A 22,942-nucleotide genomic window follows, 5' to 3' on the forward strand; every position below is an offset into this window, starting at 1 on the left:
CCCATTTTCTAATTAGGTTATTTGTTTTTTGCTATTGAGTTGTATACATTCTTTATATATTTTGGATGCTAACCCTTCACTGGGCATATAATTTACAAATATATTTTTTCCTATTCCATTGGTTGTATTTTCTTTTGCTGGAAGGTTTCTTTCATTGTGCAGAAGCTTTTTGGTTTGATGTTGTCTCACTTGTTTTATTTTTATTTTTTAAGATTTTATTTATTAATTTGTCAGAGAAAGAGCACAGCTGAGAGAATGGCAAGCAGAGGGAGAAGCAGGCTCCCCACTGAGCAAGGAGGTTGATGAAGGGATTCCCATCTTAGGACCCTGGGATCATGACTGGAGCCAAAGGCAGATGTCCACCAAATGAGCCATCCAGGTATCATCCCCTATTTTGTTGTTTGTGCTTTAAGTGTCATATCCAAAAAATTATTACCGAGACCCATGTCCAGCCATTTTATTTTTATGTTAACTTCTAGGAGTTTCATGGCTTCAGGTCTTAGATGTAAGTCTCATCCATTCTGAGTTAAATTTTGTGAGAGGTGTAACACATGAATCCTATTTCATTCTTTTACATGTGAATATCCAATTATCTCAGCACATTTACTGAAAAGACTGTCTTTTTTACTTTGACTGTTCTTAGTTGCCTTATCAAATATTAGCTGACCACATAAGCTTGAGTTTATTTATGGGCTCTTGATTCTGTTCCATTGGTCCTTTTGTCTGTTTTTCTTCTAGCACTAAACTGTTTTTATGACTATAATGTTATAGTATAGCTTTAAATTAGGAATTGTGATATATCCTTGTTCTTCTAACTTAGGATTTCATTAATTATTCAGGGTCTGTTGGGTCCCCTATAAATTTTAGTAGAGGTCTTTTTTTTTACTTCTGTAAAGAATGTCACATAAATCTTGGTAAGGATGCATTATATGTGTAGACAACTTTTGGTAGTATTTGCTGGGGGGGCAATCAACTCTACCCCCAACAGCCCTCTACTGGAGCACCACTGGTTCAGAACAGCTTTAGGAGTTTTCACCAGCCCTTCTGGTCAAATGGAGCTAGAAGACATACTCCACAGAGGGTAGGGCTGTAAGTTAGCTCCTTGCCTGGTTGTGGGCAAGCCAAGTTCTAAGGCAGCAAAACTCATTTGAGGATGTGAATTAGGCAGCTTTTCACCCCTTTAAATTCCCTGGTCAGAGTACATCTTCAACTTGATTCTGTCAATGAGCAATGCTGCTGTTTGGGATTACTACTTGAGCACTGCCGATACGAAGCTGGTACCAAGATCTGGGTGCTGGTGTTGCAAGCCCTTCCCCCTTTCTTGGTCACAGGCAGATTCCTAGTGGTCGAGCCCCACAGATTCCTCTTCAGTCCCTGTGGTGTGAGATCAGAGCAGGGGCTCCCACAAATGCTGAGAGCAGTTGGATGTCACCCTTGAGTTTTCTTTTCCCACTGAAAGGAGCTAGAAGCTGAAGGGAGACCTCTCCACAAGGTACTGCACTGACCTGAGGAAAGGGCAGTTTGGTTAATGTGTCACCACAACTCTTATCCTTCTAATGGAGTCTGTTTTGGTTTCTGTGGTTTCTGCAGGTCTTCAGCTTCACCCCTGCATTCTAGGATTCTCTCAGTGGTATCTCAACTTATGTTGCCTTCTTAGTGACCTAACTCACTCTTCTGACACTGTTCTCCTTTCTATAAAATGGATATAACTATTTCCACCCATGGACTCGAATAAGAACATTTGAAAAATTATGAGGTAATCCAAGAATCTCCATTTACCTCGTATGCTCCTTTCTTTATCATTGCAGCAACCACCCTTATACATTTTGGCTCATGGAGAGGAAAAGAGATATTTGCAAAGAAGTTGATTTCTCAAGAATAGTGTCAATAAAGGCCAAAATAGTAAATTCAAGAATTTTGAGATGGAAAATGAATTAGCTGCCTAAAGATAATTATAAGTAACAGCCTGAATAATACACTCAAAAGCAAATGGATTTTTCTTTTTTTTCCTTTTTCATTTTCTTTCTTTTCCTTTTCATTCTTTTTTTTCTTTTTTCTTTCTTCTTCCTTTTACTTTACTTTTATTTTCTCTTCTTTCCTTTTATTTTCTTTTCCTGGCCATTTGTTTAATGATTATAACTGTAAGTATAGAAGAGAAGGCAGATATGAGAACCTGATAGATCAAAATATCAAATTAAGAATTTTTCTTTTCTTCTGAGCAAACATGCCAGCAATGTGAACCTATAAATCACTAAGTAATTAAACAATAGTCTCCTCTGGAAGGAACCTCAGAAATTATTTGCACTCATTTTACAGATGAAGTTGTAACTTTTCAGGGTCATACAATCACTAGCAAAATCCAAGTGGAGTCACAGTTCCTGAATCTCAGTTCTGTAGTCAAGTAACTCTCCAGAAGCAGAAGTCTAATTGTTGGATCATTGGTATTAATTTTTCAGTTATGATTGATGCCATTCACTTGGGATGTTATTAGATTTCTTTAGTATATTTGAGAATGTTGGTGACAAAGAGTCAACAGAATAAAGCCAATAAATATGTATAGATTGTGTGTGTGTGTGTGTGTGTGTTTAGAGGAGGTAGAAATAGGGTTTTATTATTATTTCATGTCTTAAAATTTGTTATTTTTGGAGAATACTAAACTAAATCCTCTTGTGAAATGCACAAATTAACAGCATGGCAAAAATTTCCTGTTTATGTAAGAAAATACAGAACAAGAAAACAAACAAGCAAAAGGCATGATGCTTCAGTAAATTGATAGATGGATAATAAGCCAACAATAAAGTGTAGTTATCAGAAAGATAAAGGGATACAATTGCATTCTCATTGTATAAGTGATAGCTAAGGTAAAAAATGCAAATATCTGTCTAAATATGCATTCTGTTAAACTGGGCATTTTGCACATACTATTTTAAATCCCTACTTTGAAGATAACTGTCCTCACAGATGAGAAAAGGTAAGGATCTAACACAAGGTCACTCAGTTCAATTTAGAGTCTAAGCTGGCATTTGTTCCAGGTCTGCCTGGCTCCCAAACTCATGCCCATTTCATTATGCTTCTCTGGGTTTAACTATTTATGTTGAGTCTCATGGGGAACATAAAGTAGACTAAAGTAGGTTCAGAGGAAGGATTCTAGGATGACAAAGCATCAAGAAACCATGTCACATGAAGAGCAGTTGAAGAAGTGAGGAAACTTTGCCAGGTGAATACTAGCATTAAGACAGTATAAACAAAAATCTAGTGAGCACTTTGTCATATTGAAAAGTTTCAATGTTGTGTTATTTGGTTAAAAGAGCAAAGTGTGGTAACATAGACTCACTGAGACAATAAAGTTAGAAAAAGAGTTTGGTGGCAGATATGCCAGAGGCCATACCACATGTCTTTCTTTCTTTTTTTTTCTTTATTTATTTGACATAGAGACAGACAGACAGAGAGAGCATAAGCAGGGGGAACAGCAGAGAGGGATGGAAAAACAGGCTTTCTGCTGAGCAGGAAACCCAGTGAGGGGCTTGATCCAAGGACCCTGGGATCATGACCTGAGCTGAAGGCAGACGTTTAACTGACTGAGTCTTCCCAAGAGTCCCCCCCACCAAATTTCTTTACATTCAGTATCACATCTTAATTTGGAAAGACATGTAAATGCTGAAAGGAACTCAAAAGCACATGAAGCTAAACAGTGACTGGGGGGAATGGAAATGCTCCAAAATACATGGTTAGGAAGAAATAGACACTGAGTGTGAGACTATTGGGTTGGTGATGGGCACCTGTGAAGAAGAACAGCTGTGCAAGGAGGCAGGTACCAAGAACAGAGATGGGTTAGAGGAGCTAGAGGGTTATCAGAACTGAAGACAGAGAGGGTGAAGGAGACAGAGAACTGGCTAATTTTGATTCCTGCCTCTTGATTTGGGTCACGTGAAGGATGGTCTGAGCACCAACTCTTGGATTTCACAGATGCTGTTGGTTTGGTAGCAGGTAAGATGTGCTCCTAGAGTCCTTAGGAGGTTCTCTGGTATGGCCTTCCAAGAGAGAGAGAGAGTGCTGCAAGAGGAGAAGAAAGTTCATCAGATTGGTCTCTGTAAAATAAAGCATGGCCTTTGTTTCTGGTTCCTGAGAGAAGGACTCTAAGCCCTTGGAGTTTATTAAGTGATAGAGGAGTGTTTGTTATTCTTGGTGAGCCCCTTAGATCATTACTGAATTTATGCTAGTAAGTTGACACATGGTAGGGTCGCAGATATGTCAGGTAGGGGCTAGTGATACCAGAAAGACCAACTATAAACCTGGAGGGTTGACTTTGAGCCATGTGACGTTGGCTTGACTTCCCAAAATCCAGAGAGAGGAGGGAGTTTGGTGATTGAGTTCAATGATGTATCCAGGGCAAGGTGCAGAATTCTAGGTTTCTGGTTTTCCTCTCATTATTTTAAGTATTTCCCTCTACTTTTCTTGCTTGCATGGTTTCTGAGAAATTGGATGTAACTCATATGTTGTTATCCTAAAGTAACAATTATGTATGTGGATGCAACAAAATCTCTGGACACTGGAGTAAAGAGTCTGGGCACCAAAGCTTAGATGTACTTCCCTGGTTGGTAATTGTAAATCAATGTGTTGGGAAAGCGACACGTCCTGAGGACATGGAAACTTAACATTTGGGACAATTTCAGGCCTCACATTATGCATTTTTTTCATTTGATCCACTATAATAAAATTGTCATCTTAAGGTAGTGCTTTTCTGACCTAAGACATCCCAGGAAATTATCAATTATGAAGGGATAGTGGGGACCCCGAAATTCTTAGCCAGTTGGTCACCTGGGAACCCTTCAGTTTGTGGCTGGTGTCCAAAGTGAGAACAGTCTTACGGCGGACCATGCCCTTAACCAGAGACATTCACCCTAACTCCTAGTACTTAGTGTTCAGAATTATTGCACCAAGCAGTAGAACTGCTCTGATGTATAGCTGCAGGAGTGAGTCGATACTGTGGGGGAAATGGGGACCCTGGTGCGGGAGTCAGGTTCTGAGGCTTTGGTGAAACACACCCCTGTATTTGATCTTAGCTCTGCCACTTCCCAGCTTGGACAAACAGCTGCCCTTCTCTTAATAGTCTGAGCATCCATTAACATAACACTCTTCTAAGGTTATAGTGAAACTTCAATGAATTAGTGTGTCTAAAGCATTTACAGCACTGTGTAGCACACATAGATAATCCTCTTCTGATACTTTAAGAAAACATTTTATTGTTCTTACCAAAATCAGAACATGGAGAAAGTACAGCCTAGAGAATGATGTTTTGGTTTCTTAATTATCCTTTTCCAGTGGAGAAGACAGTTATAGTGGAAATAGTATATTAAATATAGTATAGCATAGTATATATAGTATATTAAATATAGTATAGAATAATATATTAAATTGAAGGTGCCATATTTGTCCATTACTTATATATTTAGAATAGAAAAAAAATCTAATAATTAATAGATTTTATCATGTCACTAAAGTTTCAGTTGCCACCTCCACAATGACGTCAACTTTTGTCTGGTGTGCACTGTTCTCTCTCAGGTCTAGGCAGTACTCCAAAACGGAAGAATGCACTCCAGAGAAAGTAGGATAAACAGGGGATGGGCAATCACATCTAATCTGGGATAGCTATGCTGATTTATGTTCTGTGCTTATTTAATTTTATTTTTTAAATCAACATTGAGAAGGAAAAGTTGAGATATTAATTACCCGTTTACTGTCAATGTAGCGGAAAATGTAATTTATAGCCTACTTGCAAAAAAAAAAAAAAAAAGCAGCGTGCCTAATTTAAGAATTCAAATTATTCAAATAACATTTTGAATTTGATTATTCGTTTAATTGAAATGTTGCTCTTTCAGTCAGAATTGCTTTGGAGATTCCAATTTCAGCAATAGTTAACTAAGGGCTCTCTGTGGAAAGGATAGAAAGGGAATCCACAGATAAAAATGCATGGAGAAATCACCGCACTTGGTGACTTATATTTACCTGAAGGAAATGGTCAGTCGTCAGCAGCGTTCAGTTTTTTTGGTTTTGGTTTTTTTTTTTTTTTTCCCCCAACACAGTTATTGCTTCGGTGTAAAAAGCAGTGATTGAGATAATCTAGGCCCACAGAATACCTGAAATTGTAAGTTTAACACAGAGCTCAGAAGCAAAGCCTATCCAAGCAGTTGTGAAGGATTCATGGGCTATATTGATGGAAGTGGCCTTCACATTAAGTTGAGGACAAAAGAAGTGAGTGCCCCAGGGATAGGCGACTCTGCCTCAGAAGGAAGGTCTCTCTCTTCTTCCTGCTAGGGTGGTGTCTCACAGCTGTGGCTCCAAGCCAGAGAGAGTCCTCAACTCTGCAGACTTCCACACAAAGAAAAGGACAGCAGGGTATACCCTGAAAGACATTTAGAGCTTTAATAATCTTCTAAAGGGCTGGAGAATTTATCAATTTTTATCATTATTAAAGTACAATTTGCATACAACAAAACATGCAGTTTTTAAGTATGTATTTGATGGATTTTGGTAATTGTACACTATCAGGTGACTATCACCGCCATCAAGAAACAGGACGCTTCCAGGGGCCTAGAGTTTCCTCATGGTTTTTTGCCCTTGACTGTCTCCCCTGTGTTCAGGCGTGGGCAACCACTGACCTCTTTTCGGTCATTATAGTTCTACCCTTCCTACACCATCACAGGAGACAATCATACAATATTTTGCCATTGGTTTGATTTCTTTGGCTTAACATATTATTTTTGAGATTCATTCATGAATAATATTGCTTTGAGCCTACACACGAAAGTCATTCTTTGAAATTATGCCTTCACTTCCTCTGGGTAAATACTTAGGAGTCAGATCACTGGGTCCTTTGAAAAGTGTTAAGTGTAACTTTATGAAAAACTTCAATATCATTTTCTGAAGGGGTTATTCCCGTTTGGCATCCCCCTGACAACATGTGAGAACTCCAGCATTTTTTATATTAACAGACTTTTGAATTTTAGCCATCCATGTGGATGTGCAATGGTATTTCATTATGGTTTTAAGTTCCTTCAAGTTTGAGATATAATTGACATACTCTACTGTCTTAAGGTGTACAGCATCATGGTTTGACTTGCATGTATTGTGAAGTAATTACCATGATAATTTTAGCTAGCATTCATTATCGCATAGAGATACAATAACAAGAAAAAGCAAACAAAAAAGAAAAATTTTCTTCTTGTGATGAGAACTCTTAGGATTGCTCTCTAAACAACTTCCCTTTATATCCCACAGCAGTGTTAACTCTAGTCTCATGTTAGACTTCATATCCCCAGTTCTTACTTAATCTTATAACTGAAAGTTTGTACCTTTTGGCCACCTGCCTCCAATTCTGCCTCTCCCACGACTCACCTCTAATAACCATAAATCTGGTCTATTTTTTCCCCTAAATTTGGCTTTTTGTTTTTGTGGGATTTTTTTTTTTTTGGTTCCACATATAAGTAATCTATCTGTCTGATCTATTTCACTTAACATAATGCCTTGTTTTTATAAATGGTAGGACTTACTCATTTTTATGCCTGAATAATATTTCATTACACACACATATATATAAACACCCATATACACACACACACAATTTAACTGTATCACCCTGATGACTAGTGATGTTGCATGTATTATCATGTTTATTGTCATTCTTGTATCTTCTATTGTAACTGAAACAACTATTTTCCCACTTTTTAATTGGGTTGCCTGCTTTATTACTTGGTCCTAAGAGTTCTTAATAAATTCTTGATTTCATAAGTCCTTTTTTTTTTAAATTTATTTATTTGACAGACAGAGATCACAAGTAGGCAGAGAGGCAGACAGAGAGAAAGGGGAGGAAGCAGGCTCCCTGTGGAGCAGAGAGCCGGACGAGGGGCTCGATCCCAGGACTCTGGGATCATGACCTGAGCTGAAGGCAGAGGCTTCAACCCACTGAGCCACCCAGGCGCCCCTCATAAGTCCTTTTTAGATACATGTTTTGCAAACCTTTTCACCCTATCTAGGGTTTTCCTTTTTTTTTTTTTTTTTTTTTTTTTAAGATTTTATTTATTTAATTGACAGAGAGACACAGAAGGAGAGGGAACACCAGCAGAGGGAGTGAGGTTTAGAGAAGTAGGCTTCCTATTGATCAGGGAGCCTGATGCAGAGTTTGATCCCAGAACCCTGGGATCATGACCTGAGCTGAAGGCAGAGGCTTAAGGAATGAGCCACCCAAGCACCCCCTCCCTTTTGCTTTTTAACTGCATTTAAAAAAAAAAATGTTTTTAATTATATTGTTGTTATTATTACTGTTACTATTATTGTTATTGTCATTACTATTTTCACTTTTTGGAATTGTGTTTATTTGTGTCTTATTTGAGAAATATAGCCCTACCCCCAAATCATAATTTTTTTCTGTATGTTCTGATTTATACTTAATAGTTTTATCATATCTGATCCATTTTATTTATAATGTGATGAAATTGCCAGTTGATGTTTTTCCCATGCAGATAATTCATTTGTTCCGTCATCATTTCTTGAAAAACAAAAAACAAACAAAACAAAACAAAACAAAAAACCTCTTTTCACCATTGAATTACATGGACACTTTTGTCAAAAAATATTTCAATTCAAGTCTTATAACCCATGGATCTGGTATACTTTTCCATTCTCTAAGGTCTTTAAAAATTTCCTTTTGCTATGTTACACAGTTTTCAGTGTAGATATCTTGCTTATCTTTTGTTATTTCAAAGTACTTTTTCAATGCTATTGTAAATGTAGTCAATTTTATTTTCTAATTTTCCATTATTAGCATGCAGACATACAATTTACTTTGTCTTTTTTAATATAGATCCTGTATCCTTCAAGCTAAGTTTACCTTTATTTCTAGAAGACTTCCCTTTACTCCTTAGGATTTTCCCCACAAACTATTATGTTATCTGCAAATAAAGACACTTTCATTTCTTTCATTCCAAACTATATACCTTTTTCTTTTCCTTACCTTGGTGCTTTGTCTAAGAAGGTAGGATAATGTTGCAAATTAGTCGTGAGAAGAGACATCCTTGCCTATTCTTGCTTCTAGATAGAAAGCCTTGATCTGCTCACCGTGGAGGATGATTTGACTGTAGGTTTCCCACATCTTTTCACTCAGATTGAAGAAATATCCATCTATGTTTCATTTGCTAAAAACTGGAAAAGTTCTCTTTTCTCAGTTTGTTTCTTTTTTTCTTTTTTCTTTTTTTCTTTATGAATGGGTGTCAACTTATGTGAAACTGATGTGGTTTTGGGATATAGGTGAGGTTTGGTGGGGAGAGGTCCAGAGCCCATGATCAAGAAAGAATTCTTGAGATGTCTTTGGTTCAAAATGGTGGTTTTTATTAAAGCACCAGGACCAATAGAGCTGTAGCACCAGGGGTCTTGAGGAGTGGTGATTATATACTGTGGAGTTGGGGGAAGTAAGGAAAAGGGAAGTTTCAAAAGAACTTTTCTATGCTAAAAAAGACCAACCTACAAGATACCTACAAGATATTGGAGGCCATGTCATTGTCAAGTTACTAGCAAGGTACTAACATTTTCACTTCTAGCAAGGTACCAACATTAAGACAGTTGGGAGATCTACTTCAGTGATCATATGGCTTTCTCCTTTATTCTGTCCACTTGGGTAGTTATACTGTTTGGTTTTCTAAATGTGGAAACGACATTGAAATCCTGGGACAAACACTTCTTGGGTGTGATGTCTATCCTTTCATATCTTGATAGACTTCACTTGATAATACTTCACTAAGTAGTTTTGTGTCTATATTCAAAACTGATGCTTTTACCTGATTTTAAGATCGCTGTTCTCCTGCCCTCAAAAAATGACAAAATAAATATCTCCTTCTCCTCCATCTTCTGAAGGAACTTTTGTAGCCTGAATGTTATTTCTTCCTTAAGTGTTTGATAGAATTTATTAAGGAGGAGAGCAGGATCTGGACTTTTCCTCATGGGTGTGTAGAAAAGAATTTGCCTATCCAAAGGTCTGGCCTTTCATCTTAGCTCCTGGGAAGTGATTTCTAAACCTTGGAATGTCCTGCCTGATAAGAGTGCCATTGTTTACCTGGAAGCCTTGGGCCACACCACGAAGTCTAACAATGTAATTTATGGTGGGGCTTTGGGTCACATTGTAAGAACCCCACCTCTATTAGTGCTAGAGATGAAAGGTCAGCTACATGACCATTTATGTGTTCAATCATATCTGTAGGAGAGACTGAGTTCAATAAAATTAGATTATCAAGGCTCAGGTGAGCTGCTCTGGTGGGCAGTGCTCCATTTATATCAGTACATATAGTTGCTAGGAAAAATTAGCACTCCTTGTGACTCCCCTGGCACAGGACATTTTAAAACTTTGTTCTTCGAAATTTCCCATACTATGTAACATAAGCCTCTCCCTTTGGCTGATTTTTAAAAAAAATATTTTATTTATTTATTTGACAGAGATCACAAGTAGGCAGAGAGGCAGACGGAGGGTTGGAGGGGGGGGAAGCAGGCTCCCCGCCAAGCAGGGAGCCCGATGTGGGGCTCGAACCCAGGACCCTGAGATCATGACCTGAGCCAAAGGCAGAGGCTTAATCCACTGAGCCACCCTTGGCTGATTTTTAATTTCTCTCCTTTTACTGTAATAAACCATATCTTGATATATAACAGCTTCCGTGAGTTTCATGAGTCCTTCTAGCAAATTATCAAATCTGAGGGTGGGAGCAGAGACCCCCCAATATTACAAGTGGTTTCAGAATCAGGGTTGTCATGGGGCCCTCTCTCTCTAAACTGCAGTGGGAAAGATTCTTTATTTAGAATTAATATATGTTTATGATTGGAGCTATTTAACTTTTATATCTTCATGACTTAGTTGATAGTCTTTGTTTTTAAAGAAATTTGCCTATTTCACAATCATTCTCACCTTTATTGGCACAAAAGTTTTCATGGTATTTTTTTGTAACATGTACATGATCTGTAGTGATGTCCCTTACTTCATTTCTGATTTTGATCATTCTATTCATATTTTTACCTCTTTGGTCAATGTTTTAAAAAATATATTTAAAAAAAAATTTTCAAAGAAATAACAACCTATTATTTTTTCACTTTCTCTTTCATTGATTTCTGCTTTCATAATTTTTTAAAAATTCATTTGAGTTTAATTTGTTCTTCCCTTACTAATTTCTTAAGATGAAAACTTAGATGCCTGGATTTATGTTTTTCTTTCTAATATGAACACTTAAAGCTAATATGAACACTTAAAGCAATAAAATTTCCCTAAGTACTGTGTTAACCAAAGCCCTGAAATCTTGGTACACTGTATACTCATTCAAAATATTTTCTCATGACCTCTTGTAATTTCTTCTCTAAATTATAGAGAATCATGTAATTTTTTTGATTCATATATTCTTGGAATTGTGTTCTTTAATTTTAATGCATGTTGTTTTTTCTTGCTTTGTTATTACTGTTACTATTGTGATTATTATAGTATGAATCCTGTTTGGTCAAAAATGCGTTCTGAATTATTTCAATCTTCTCTTGTTTATTAAGACTTGTTTTATGGTATGGCACATGGTCTTTCCTGGTAAACATACCATGTGCCCTGGAAAAAAAAAATGGATATTCTGTATGTTTTTGGTGTCTTATTAATATTATGCAAGTCAAACTGGTTGATAGCATTGTTCAGATCCTTTGATCTTTTGCATAGTTGTTTCCTCAATTTCTTCTTTTTTAATTTTCTTCATTTATTTTTTAATTTTTTAAAGACTTTACTTATTCATTTGACAGAGATAGAGATCACAAATAAGCAAAGAGGCAGGCAGAGAGAGAGGGAAGCAAGATCCCCGCTGAGCAGAGAGCCCAGTGTGCCCCTCGATCCCGGGACCCTGAGATCATGACCTGAGCTGAAGGCAGAGGCTTAACACATTGAGCCACCCAGGCACCCTGTTTCTTCAGTTTCTAAGGGAATGATATTAACATCTTCAATTATGATGGAGGAATTCTCTATTTTTCTTTTTGGTTCTGTGAATTTTTGCTAAATTATTCTTAGTTGTGTTATTTGATCCAGGTACATTTATAATTGTTATGTCTTCTTGATTCATTGATACTTTCATCATTAGGAAGTGTCCCTCTGATCTCTGATCTCTGATAATAGTTTTTTTCTTGAAATCTATTATATCTGATATTAGTAGAGTCATTTATTTCCTTCTTATACATACTATTTTCATGTTTTATCTATTCATTTGCTTTCAGCCTATCTATACCCTTATACTTGCAGTGCATCTCTTGTAGGCAGCTTCTGTTTCTATCTTGGTTCTTATATATCATTTGCCTTTTTTATTTCTTATTATTTTCTTTCTTTCTTCTTTTTTTTTTTTTCATTCATAGCAAACATGTAGAGGTCTACTGAAGTGAGGAATCTTACACATGTTACTTCAAAATCCTTGCCTGGTGGTTCTAACATGTGGGCCATCTCTAGACCAGTTTCAGCTGATTTTCTTTTGTCTTAGAGACAGGTTCTTATCTCTGTGGTTCTCCATATGTCAGATAACTTTAGATCAACACTGTGAGTGTTTAACTCTGGTGATTTTGAGTTCTTTACTATTCTCTGATGCATGTATGTTTTGTTTTGTTTTAGCAAGGAATTATCTTGGTGGGCTTAAACTACATCTTGGGCATTAAATTTGGTCTCTTCTCACATCTTTGACTTCATCTTGCATTGCTTTCAGTCTCTTCCACGGATGCATGGTGGAGAATCAGTTGGAAATATTGGTAGACAGAATTTGGGGATCACATTTCTGGCCGTTTCCATTTCACAATTCTCCCAGTACCTTCAGAAATCATGGATTCACTGGTTTCAAATTTCTGGCTCACCACATAGCAACCTCTTTTGCTTTATTTCCCTATAAGTTGAAAAAATGGGAACTAACTTCATTCATTGCCCCCCTCCTCCTAGTGGCTGCACGATTCACTAAGGTCTGTTTGCTGCCTTTTACCTTATATGAAGGGTTAACACTCATTCTCTGACTATGAGTCTGTCTGGTGGTCACCTACTCTGCAGTCACCGGAAGTGGAATACAATGGTAGTGATTTTCATTTAACGTTTTCCTTATTGCCATCCAAAGTTGGAGACTGTCTAATGTCACTTTTTCTACATACAAAGGATTATTCAATTCTTGCACTCAGGGGGTGCACTGTTAATTTTTCCTTCCTCTGATGTCCCATAATACTTCATCCATCATGTCTATTATAGAATTCAGTGCATGATATTTTCTTACACACCTGCATCCTCCCTGAGACTATAAGCAATGACTTTTATTTTTCACTCTGTTCAGCCAGAAGTTGAGACAGTCCTAGCATGAAACACTTGTCCGATGAATGTTTTTTGAATGAAAGATGAATGAATCCCCATACTATGTATAGTAATGTGAATGGTTCAGGAGTTGTCATTTCAAGGTTCTCTTAAATTCGTGTACGTTGAATATACTGCAAAAAAGATCTCTTTATACAATAAGCAATGGCATTTCTCCTGCAAAAAAAAAAAAGGGGGTGGGGGAGGAAGCAGAATACCAAAAGGCTAGTTGAATATTTACCAGTATTGCCTCTAGGTGTGATTGGTGTGATTTTACCTGGGTTCCCCTCTGCTTTGCTGTCCCCAACATCTAACCCACCCCTTTCCTTTTGCTTCTATCTGTTGCACTCGGGGTTGGTTTATTGTGGCAAAGATGTGAACTCTTAGAAATCTACATTTAATTTACTATAAATGCTGTTTAGGGGCTTCTATCCATTTTAATAGTGTAGAAATCTACATCTAATCTAGTAGATTAAATGTAGAAATGTAGGGACTTATATCTGTGGAAATGTTCCCTATATGTATATATTGTTGATTTTGGAGAATAAGCATCTTCTGTACATAAGACAAAAGGAGGCATGGTTATATTTGCTTTCATGAATATATTTTCCCTTATAGAAGATGAAACTTAATATATAAAGCAAAATTTTGTCTTAAATTTAGGATGCTATTCTAAACAGTTGGGTAATGTTTTTTTTTTCCTTCCTCCAATTCTGTGTGAGTGTATTTTTTTTTTTTCTTCTTCTAAAGTTGAATTGAAGATCTTGGTTTTAAATTGAACACATGCACGCACAAATAACAAAATGTTCACAATTTATCTAATTCAACTTTTAAATCAAATTAAGTCACTATCTTTCTATATTTTTATGTCTACAGATATATACTTTATTTTTTATTTTAAAATATGTATTATAAAAATTTTACCTGTTATTTTAGTGTTTTAAATGGAATTCTAGAAATCTCATATTTTTATCTTTTCATAAATTTTACTTCTTGAACGTCTGCATATTTTGTCCATGAGACCCACTGAACAACACTATAAGCTTAACGTAAGCAAAGAGAACCAAAACTTCTTCTGTTATTCAAAAATAATGAATTCCCTTAAGATGAACCTGAAAGGGTCTTACTCTTTCTACTTATCTAAGATAACTCCAGCAAAAATCTTCATCCTTGGTTGCTGAAGACATCAAATGTTACCACAGCACTTGTCATAATAGTTTTACATGTTCTTCTCTTAAGGACCCTGACATTTTCGTATAGAGCTCACGCTATTGCCCATTCTAAGTTCCTTTTTGTGCTGTAATTTCTTATCCTAATGTCCCTTTCAGTAGAGAAGGGTTAAAAAGGTCTGATTATGCTGTAAATGGCCAACATTTAGTGATGAAATATGAACTTGCACTAACGATATTGGAGCAAAGCAGTTTCAGTGTCCGCTTTTTTTTAATATGGAATATGTCTGGCTCTCATTCCTCCCCTTCTTCCACCTCAGCACTGATGGGTCCTTAATCAAAGGAGCGAGACTGATACAAAGCGGAGGTCAAGCAAAGCTTTATTTCGTGCCAAACATCAAGGATCAAACCGACCAGTTGGGGCCACCTTTTACAGAAAGGGCAACCCCTCCCTGCCTTACAGACTAACTTTAAAAGAGCAAATGCCATGTGGTTGGGCCTGGCCACACATAGGTGGCCAATGAGACTGCAACACACAGAGAAAGCTGCAGTCATGCTAGGTCACATACAGGTGGCCAAATGAATTACAATTCACCCTATAGTAGCTACTTGAACTAGCCTATCACCTTGGTCAGAACTGGTGCCCAAAAGGCGGGGCCCACACTCCTTGGTAGCTAGGGAGACAGTATGCGCCCCCACTGATTGGATGTCTCCACCTGGCCTGACCCACCCTTGCATTTGGGCTCTGTTACCTGGGACTGGTTTCCTGGACTTGCTTTAAGTAAGTCCCTTGGGGGGAGGGAGGCTGGGTTAGTTTAAGTTTTACTGCATAAACAACAAAATGGCTGTTCAACCGAGATGAAATCTCTCTGGCTAAATAGGCTCTTACAAGCACTTCACAGTGTATGGGGATAAACTGCAGTCCTTCCTTTCCTGTCTGTTCAGATCCCACTGAGAACGAGGCTTTTAGGAGTGGTTTTCATTTTGATGCTAAAAGTCCCTGATATTTCACCTGACAAATTAAAGGTGAAATTAAAGAGAAGAGAGTGGCTTATCTGTGAAGTGTTTCTACCTCATGTCTGTGCAGCCAGAGACAGAAAAGCCAGAGAAGCAGAGCCAGCCCAGCCTAGGGAACCCATTAACAATTCTAGAGTCTGAGTGGCAACTGGAAACAAGGCGCTGCCTGTTTGCCTACTGTCCATTCTGGCATTATTAGGTAAAATAGAAGTCTTGTGCTTTGAGAAACTTTTTACAATGGGACAATTCTCAGCCATTCACAAGTCAAAGGCAAAGAAGAAAGAGCCTCAGTGTAAAATGCTGTAAACTAGCACATTGTCTACAGTCATTTCCTCACTGTTCACAGCTGAGAGGGGAAGACGGTGAGAAGAGAAGGAGCAAGTCAGGGCATCTTTCCCCAGGAAGTCTGATCCGTCCATTGAGGGCCCCGGTTCCCCATTCATGTTCCACACTTGAGCGGTATACTCTGTTCCCAAATTCTCCAACGCCCTTCCTTCAGATCCAGTTCTACCCTCTGCCACCTCAGCAATCTTTCTGTTCCTCAACTCCTTTCCTAGTATCTGAGGAGACAGTGCAAATGTCTAGTCTGTTACCTTGTTTGAGGCATTCTAGCTAATTTGCAGTCTGGTTTTACAGACCATAATACATCTTGTGATTTGAGATGCTATTTTAAAAAGTCTAGTTTCATATGCTACCCTCCTCATTTCCATGAAGCATTATTTTGGTTTTATAGATGGTGATGTTACATCTAGAAAATTTAAGAAATTTGTGAAGTATCTAAAAACAGTGGTAAACGACCATAAATGTTTCCCTTCAGCTTATGGCTTTGTCTAAATTTCTGTCTTGGTCAATGCAAGTTGTTTTTGTCCATAGCAATACATTCCCTTTTACCAGGAGGGAGCTGGATTACAGAAGATGGCCACGATGATGAGGTGTCATAGGCTTTTCCCCAGGCTCCAGATCTGGGCTCCTAGTCTGATTTAGGCCATGATCTTGGACTTATAGGGTCCTTATCATCAAGTCAGAGCATCAGGACTTACCTGGTATAGTGAGCTGGAGCTAGTTTATGACTGTGAGTTGATTGTGAAACCAATGGCAGTTTGAAATCCACTAGGTATAAATATCTATACCACAGATATTGGCAAAAGCTACAAATCAGGACATTTACTTATTTGCTTATTATTAATTACATTCCCCCCCACCCCCGGTGGGCTGGCTTACTAGCACATACCCTACTGCTTAAAATGTATCACATTCGGGACAGGGCCACAAAGAAGACACTTGAGGTTCTAAGGATGAGAAAACAGTTATTTATCTCTGATATAGTAAGCCTTCTAGAAATTCTTTCAAATGTTGTGCTCTGCTTAAGCTTTAAATGTCTTTGACCAAATGGTTAATCCTGGATTGGCATACAGCTATCGCATGTTATATGTAATTATGTGGAGCCTGTGTGAGCCTGAATGCTGTCCCCAGCTGGCTGCCATCTTATAATATCACAAAGTTTTCAAATCTACCAGGTGAACCACTGCCCTAAACAAGACTGGAAATTCACTAAGTACTTCCACTGAACAAAGGCTATCATCCAAGTATACTTCCCTATCATTGTTTTTAGGCTAAACACGACAGACTTAAAATTGAACTTTTCTCCACCGAATTAAATACCAAGAAGATTCAATTCAGCAAATGGTTGAGTACCTATTATTTATCTGTTATTTATAACATAGTAAATACATAAAAAAAAGCATTTTTTACTTACCCAGGAACTCTACTGAAGAGTAATAGAGATGTTTAATGAATATTTATTAAGGATATGGATAGAGATCATATCATAGTCTCAGAGTAAATCATTTTTTAAGATACATTTTCTAATTCCTTATTTATAGTCAAATACTCAACTTATTGTCACTTTCCCACTATTTTTTCTTCCTCCATCTTTTTTCAAGCATTCTTACTCCCTGGGTCTCTCAATTAATTATCCTTGTCTTCCTTTTGCTTCCTTACTCTTCCAACTAGTTGTCTTTGCTCTTCCTCATTCTTTCTCATTAAGTGACTTAACCTCTTTGGTTTCTCCAGTTGAACAGATGTTTCCACTGCACTGCTCAGCTCAAAGTTGATAGCCCATCAGTTCAGCTATAAGAGAATTTCTTTTCAGTAGCAGGAACATGAGTTATTATAAATTCTCATAATTTTGTTTTCAGAGATACAATTTTTTTATCTGTGAATTTCTTCTATGTTTATTATAATAATATGTGTTAACTTCTTCATGACAGGATTGCTAATTTATCAGGAGCCAATGGAATTAATATCTCATTTTACTGGCCTAGTAGATGACCTTTTATGTGTTGCATGCTTGATATATGTTTGTTAAGTAGAAGGATGTAGAAATATCCCCAAATCCAGCCACCTTTGTTGGACCTATGAAATAAATTTCATAATATTTACACCATACTTAACTAAGAACAATTTCCCAAAGACACAGAGAACTATACTCTACAGAACAAAACAAAAATGAGGTCAGCTTTTTTACATTGAAAATGATGAAATTACTATATTGTCATAGTAAGGGTGATTGTGCATATATATGCCTAATATAATTAGCATAAGAAAAAAGAAAATGTAACTATAAAATGGTTTACTACGGAAGAAGCTCACAATAAAATGCAGTATTACTGTGGGACTGACTGGTTATGTGCGGGAGATTGTCCTAGTTAAGTGGCCTTTGCTCAAGCCTACTGTTTACCGGTTGAGTTGCTGTGAGATTTTAATTCACTAGAGGGAGCTTATGGGTAAGAGTGATGCAGTTCCTACACAAGGAAGATTGATTGCATTCATTCAATCCCCCACAGCCTGAAAAATACTTCCTATTTATTTTATTCAGGAGCTTGTTGTAACATATCCCAGAGTTGCTTAGTCATTTTTTTCCACTAGTGAGAAGTCTAATTTCCTTTTCCATTTTTTATTCCTCTATGCAATTCGCTCAATCCCCATAATGGTCTAACATTCCACTGTATTTACCTCTCTTAGTTCTTATCTGGTTTCATCACCAATGCTCTTTTTATCCCAGAGAATGGCCAATAAGGGAGTTAATCCAGTTGTGGTGACTCCCTGTTCCGCATTTGAGTGATACATATTTTTCCTGATTGTTCAACCACTGTATGTACAGTAAAAAATGGACTTACCTTCTGTTTTTTAACAAATCTGACATACCTGAGTTATGATTTCACTGGTATGTATCAAGCATAGGGGACATATCCCTGGCATCGTGTTTTTTACTTGATTTGTCTTCAGGTCAGATCCCAAATGAGAAGAAATATTTGCCACCTTACCAGTCAGCACAAACCAGAGTAGTAAATAGTAATTCAGGTATCAATCATTAAAGGCTTCATTATGTATATGTGTTTCATCAATTGGTGAAAAATGTGTGGAAAAAAATATCTGTTTGTAAGTGTAGGTCTATGTTGCATATGCATGTATGCCGATTCAAAGTCAGATATCTCTGTTGGGTCCCTCAATAATGGGTCCATAGTCAAAGGAGTGAGACTGATACAAAGCAAAGGTCAATCAAAGCTTTATTTTACACCAAGCATCGAGAATCAAACCAATCATCAAACAGACCGGTGGGGGCCGCCCCTTACAGAAAGGGGGAACCTTCCCTGCCTCACAGACTAACTTTTATAGAGAAAAGGCAATGTGGTTGGGCCTAGCCACACACAGGTGGCCAGTGAGATTGTAACACACAGAGAAAGCTGCACTGTCATGCTAGGTCACACACCGGTGGCCAATTGAATTACAATTCAACCCATAATAGCTACTTGAACAAGCCTATCACCTTGGTCAGAACCTGCACCCAAAAGGCGGGGCCCACACTCCTTGGTAGCTAGAGAGACAGTATGCGTGCTTTACTGATTGGATGTCTCCACCTAACTGGACTCATCCTTGCATTCGGGCTGTTATCTTTACCTGAACTGACCCACCCTTGCATTTGGGCTTTGTTACCTGGGACTGGTTTCCAGGACTTGCTTTTAAATAAGTTCCGGGGGGGGGGGGGGGGGGGGGGGGGGGGGGAGGGGGGGTGGGCAAGGTCAGTTTAAGTTTTACTACATAAACATCAAAATGGTTGTTCAACCAAGGTGGGGCCGCTCTGGCTAAGTAGGCCCTTACAATCTGTATCTTTTCCTTTAATGAATAGAATATCCACAGGCCCCATCAAAGTTACCAAAGACAGCTTGCTCATCCATACTGTCTGATAGTTGTATGTTTTATTTCTTCTCCTAAATTTGCATCAGAGGGAACTCAATGTTACCATGATCACCAGTCTTTTAAAAAATATTGTTTTCTAAGTTCAGTTGGTGGCAAATAGCTCCAACACTTTCCCCCCCAAATTCCTTTCTGTTCAGTATTAATAAGTAGGTATGTCAAAGGTCCTAAAGACCACACAGGGGCTTGACAAATTTCTGGAAGAACTCAAGAGAACTAAGAAAACTTGCTATACCCATGGTACAGCTGTAATAAATTATCACAGCGAAAGGATACAGGTCAAAATCAACAGAGGGAGAAGACACTATCTTCCTCTATTCAGGTTGCTAGAGCAAAATACCGCAGACTAGGTGGCTTATAAAGAACAGAAATGTATTTCTCATGGTTGTGGAGACTGGAAGTCTAAGATCAAGATACCCAGCCTGGTGGGATAAAAGCCCTTTTCCAGGTGCAAAGTTCTCGTTGCATCCCCATGTGGAAGAGGAATAAGGGATCTCACTAGGACCTCCTTTATAAGGGCTCTGCCCTCATGATTCACTCACTTCCCTCATCACCTCGGGCATTAGGATTTCAACATATAAATTTGTGAAAACTACAAACATTCCGCCTACAGCTGGAATATAGAACAGAGTCCAAGAGTCCAGGAGAAGCCAAAGGCAAAGCTCCAGGTGTTCCCTCCCAGAAGAGTCAAAGATATGCTTAATTCTTTCAGCAGTGATGCATGATGACATGTGAAGTGCTGCCAACTAGGGAAGCTCTCTCAAGCCTTGATGTCCAGGGTTTTTTTGGGGGGGAACCTTGGTACTCAGTCCATAGCCTCACCAGGGGAATATAGGCCTTCATCATAAATCACATTGATAGGATAAATGTATGAGATCCAACTGGAACAGTATGGTCCAAGGCCTCAGGCAAACACTTTTATCATGCAGAATATTCCAAGGACTCGAGCTTATCTCCCAGGAGCCAGCCAAGGGCCTGGCCTGAAGAAAGTTTTTTCTCACGAATATTCAGGATTTGAGTAACCTTTTCCTGTCCAGTAAGTGTTACTGAAAATTGGATTTCCTTGACCAAATATTTGGGATACACTGAGTTAAGAGATAGTAAGCAACTTCCACTGCTCTTAACACGCTAATAATCATTGCAATACTCCAAGGGTGGGAGAATATGTATTTACTATCACTTAATGGATTTCAAAATCTTTTCCTTCCTTAGAGAACTTATTTTAGGAAATGTCGTTCTAAATGACTCTTTGCACTTGAGCAAAGTGTCTCTGTCCAATCAAAGAAAATGTTAGTTAAAATGGCAAATGGAAAAACAACTTGAAGTCTAAGAGTAATTAATAAAGAACCCATAGTCAAGTATTTGTCATAAAAAATTGGTCTTGTCTTTTATTACTATCTGGTACCTCAACCATGTTTTAATTAGTAACTTACTTTCAAATATTTCATGGATCTTCATCTTTATCCTTATAAAGTGTTTCAGGAATAAAATCAATGTGCTTTCTTAACCTTTGTCACTTGTGTCATGAAAAGGGATATGAGGGGTTAAATTATTTATTGGAATAACTGTCCTGCTGTTAACACACGGAAGGTATTTAACTGTTGAAAATACAGCAAAATGTTTTAGAAAATCAGGAGTTCATGTTGATTGAATAATGAATACACATAATCTAAGCTTTGGAATAAATGATTTCTCCCATTTTAACTTGCTGATTTTATTTATAATTGCCCCCATACCCACTAGAATTGACTGAAGCTACTACTGGGTCATTAAAATTCTTCTTATTGTAGTTCTTTCTACTCTTCTTATTTTGTGAAATCTGCAACAGAGCCACAAATGAGAAAAATGGACAATATGAAAGGCAATTTGAAATTAGAAAGCACTCATTTGAAAACTTGGCTTAAAAAAAATCTTATGGTCTCATTAATGCAACGTGGTGTGAAAAGAATCTCCCAAGCATTTTGTCTCAAATAAAACCATGCAGCACACACAGGGAATTTGCACAGACAAAAGGATAAGTGAAATCAAGCCACTTTTTTACAGAGAAATGTCTCTGGGTTCAAGGATGATGAATCGTTTATTCATTTCTGAAATCTAATAAAATATCTTTATTAAAATGAAAGCATGTTTCATTACCAAGGATAGTTTTGATCTGATAGAAAACATGTTTTCTCTTGTTTATTTAGCATATGTGTTACATATGCTTTTAACATAAATATCAATGTATAACAAAATAAATATTATCCAACCAAGCATATTTAATATCTGCTGTGTTGTATATCAGATGGCTACGCTTTTAACACATAAGAAGTCTATTGTAGTGTATTTAGTATGAAGCACATTTTGAGCTCTGTCTTATAAAACTGGTATTCGTGACATCAAGTGTAAAGTGCATAAGTATCTTGTTATGGTATCCTCTCACAATAGGGGGCATGACATGTTTAATCAACAGATAAGCTTTGAAATTCAGTAATTTCAGAGTTATACATATACATATGATCATCAAGAACAAAAACCTACAGTGCAGAACATTTCTTTATGTAAAACAATAGGGGAAAGTGTTTAAGCTGGTACCAATGAACAAGGCATCATATGGAGGAAGGTCAACAAGGTGTGTTTCTCATAGTAGGCAAAAATGCAAGAGTTCATCAATGGTACTCAGGCTGCTGCAGGCTCTCTGGGACCTTCAGCAGCTCATACAGTCCTCCAAATATTTGAAGAGGCTCAAAGATTAGATCTCCTTTATCTTCAAACTCCAGCTTGCCGCAGGATTTAACCTCAAATTAAGTCTACTGCAGACAAGAGAGACCCAGGAGGTCTTCTGCAAATGGCGACCACTCAGGATCTCGGAATTTCATTAAACAATGGTACCTGTGGGAGGCTTGAACGAAGGTTTGCAAAGAGTCAGTCCTTGGTTGAAGCCAGTCGCCAAACTGATTTATTTTGTCTTTGCCTGTATAATACAATTTAAAAAAAAAATAGAATACTTCAGATAAATATGATTTGAGGCTTTAAAATTCCATACCTGTGGCAGCAGTTGGACGTACAGAGAAACAAGTCAGTCTGAAAAGACATGCCTGCTCAAATTTCACCATATTCAGATCTGTTACCTGCCAGATTCCTATTA

At 37.6% G+C, this 22,942-nt stretch overlaps 1 long non-coding RNA gene across 1 annotated transcript in view; it reads left to right on the forward strand.

The window, feature by feature from the left end:
- Window positions 1-339: 339 nt before the first annotated feature.
- The window catches only part of LOC116589893, a 54,986-nt gene continuing 32,383 nt past the window's right edge, over window positions 340-22,942 (forward strand). Inside the window, exon 1 of the long non-coding RNA XR_004285434.1 lies at window positions 340-379. This is a non-coding gene — a long non-coding RNA (uncharacterized LOC116589893). The remainder of the gene's footprint in view (window positions 380-22,942) is intronic.

The sequence above is a fragment of the Mustela erminea genome, chromosome 5 (genome assembly GCF_009829155.1).
Source record: "Mustela erminea isolate mMusErm1 chromosome 5, mMusErm1.Pri, whole genome shotgun sequence".
NCBI classification, from domain to species: domain Eukaryota; kingdom Metazoa; phylum Chordata; class Mammalia; order Carnivora; family Mustelidae; genus Mustela; species Mustela erminea.